Consider the following 2,820-nt stretch of genomic DNA (forward strand, 5'->3'; position numbering starts at 1 on the left):
AACATCAGATTTAAAGATTTAAGAAAAGATTCTGCCATACAGGCTTTATGTGCAAGTTCTCAATCAGTACAATGAGAACTGTATATATATTAGGAAAAGGTATCAAACTTCCAATGTTAATATTTGCTCTTTACTGTATGTTTAGCTGATTTTGGAATGGTTCACATTATTCTCAGAGCAGAGGACAAAGTAGTCAGAGAATTTACTCAGGTAGGAGTAGCAATAATTTACAAGAATATTACTCAAGTAAAAGTAAAAATTATTTGCACAGTAAACCTACTCCTAAAAGTACAAGCTGTCATATGTGGACACACTGTATATACTCTATATATCCCATGCAACTTTTTCTTCCTTTTTCTCCTTTGACTATTTGAGCTGATTATCAATCAATCAATCAATCAATCAATCAATCAATCAATCAATCAATCAATCAATCAATCAATCAATCAATCAATCAATCAATCAATCCATCTCCCTCTCCATTTTGCCATCACTTGTGACCAGAACCTCAAGATATTTTTATGCATTTAAATGCTGTTGTACATTTATGTTATCTAATAAAATAACTTTCAATCAATTAATTTGTGTGAAAACACACCCTACACACCCTCTCCACAACCTATATTCAAAACATTATAATTTATTAACCAAAATATTTTAATACCAAGTCAAATATATTTCATTGTGAAATTCAAGTGAAATACATCTAATCTAATCCACTATGTAAAATGGTTGAAAGACATGATTATAAAATGATGCAATGATGTCATAGCTTGGTATGGATTTAATGTTTGAGAACAAAAGTGTATTGAGGAGTTTGGAATGAGGTCAAATTAGCTTTTAACTTATTTAAAGCAACTGGAATGTGTTCAAACCAATTCTAAATTCAACTCCAAGAGGTAAAAAATTTCATAAAATAATATTGTATGAAATGATTCGGAAAATGGATTGTGCCTGGGAGAATAACATTGGGGACCTTTAAAGTTTTGTAGCTAGGTTGATTTAGATTTAACCACCTCATTTAATATCCACCTCATTTTGGGAAATTCTCACATATTTGCATACCCAAATGGAAAAGCAAATAATTTAGAAACTGTAAGCCCAAATTACATGTGTGATACATTATTTGAAGGCTAATACCTTCTTGTTTCTGAAAACATACATGAAAATTGGGTGAGTAAAACACCCAAACTGCATCAACCCCAAGCTGCATCAGTTCAAACAAGACACAAAGTTGTTTTTTAAATTCTAAAAAATAATAGGTCTTTTTTGAACAGCGGTTATAAAGACATGCTTGTTTGTTGTGGCTGCTTTGTCTTTGTAAATTTACATGCTGCTATATCTGTGTTAATTGTGATTTGGTGCTCGCTATGTCGATAGAATGAACTAGGTGGTTGAATTGTGGAGAATCTAAGCTTTCCAACCTTGTATAATATCTTCATAACATCTTCTAACATCAACATATTGGTAAACATTTTACCAGTGTAATTTTCATGTATTCTGAGTTATTATTAGTAAACGCTTTAAAACGTGTTTTGAAAGGTTAAGGCAATGGAGCACGTAGCTAACAGACAAAAGAGCACTCGTTTAAAGAACCCTTTGGTCACATCTTAGTAATCAAATGCAACAAGCATATGAGAAACACTGTATAAACCCCTTTTGAAATTAAGTTTGTTTTGTTTATGAACAAGCTTAAAACATGTTATTTTTAGGTGAGCTACGATGAGGTTAAAACTAGCCTCTGTGTTTTGTTTCACTCAACAGTAAAACCACTGAAATGATCAGAAATCATGAAACTCTTAGCTTTGTCAGACTTGTAATCTGTCTTGCTCTCCGTTTTAGAAAGGAGAGGCATCTCCAAATTTCCAGAAGGCTTTCATTAGCTCAGGTCTTTTAACTGGATGGTCTAGTTGGGAGGCTAGGTGTGCCGTTGTTGGTCTTCTTTCCTGAATCCAAGTCTGGGTCCATTGACTTATTCATTTAGACCTATTTCCCACTGGTCAAAAAACCTGTTTAAACCCAGGAACAATCAGCTTTTACTGGCAGTGGGAACCGCTTCATTGAAGCGTGTCTAAATAGGTCAAACGAATCAGCAAGGCACCCCCGTTAAAATCGCCTTGACTCTGATCTGCATGCTGTGGGAACACCAGACACGGGTTCACCTGCTAATTTACATGACACCATTGACAGCAACGTACGGACGTCAACACACACTGCCAGCTGCTTTCGATCTAACAAGCCGAAACAACTCTGTTTACATTCGATAAACATGGTAAGAGGGATTCAGACCGATAGAAGTGCGAAACAATAAAGCACACTTACTACACAATGGCTTCCGTACATGTTGCTCTCCTTTATTTTTTAGCTTTCTTATTTCTGGAAGTGGCGCCCTAGTGGTTAGGGCATAGGGCTTTGAATCCTGAGGTTGTGAGTTTAATCCCCCACTCCCACAGACTGCCACTCTGGGTCCCTGAGCAAGACCCTTAACCCCACACTGCTCCCTAGGCTCTGCACAATGGCAGCCCACTGCTCCCCAAGGGGATGGGTTAAATGCGGAGAATTTCCTTGCTCTGGACTTTTGACAGTGGAATGACAATAAAGTTGAATTCTATTCTATTCTGTCACACTGGTGACAGCATCAAAGCTAACCCTGCGTGCGGTGTCACTAGGCACATAGCAGTGGCACACAGCTTGCCAGCAGGGGTTGGACCCAGCTCTTTTTGGCAGTGGGAAGGGAGCCAAATGCTTATTGTTAGCAGGTTGAACCATGTTGGAAAAAACATGCGTTAACCCAGTAGTTTCAATCAATTCTATATTTTG

Source organism: Cyprinodon variegatus, unplaced genomic scaffold (assembly GCF_000732505.1).
Source record: "Cyprinodon variegatus isolate N-32 unplaced genomic scaffold, C_variegatus-1.0 Scaffold199, whole genome shotgun sequence".
NCBI classification, from domain to species: Eukaryota; Metazoa; Chordata; class Actinopteri; order Cyprinodontiformes; family Cyprinodontidae; genus Cyprinodon; species Cyprinodon variegatus.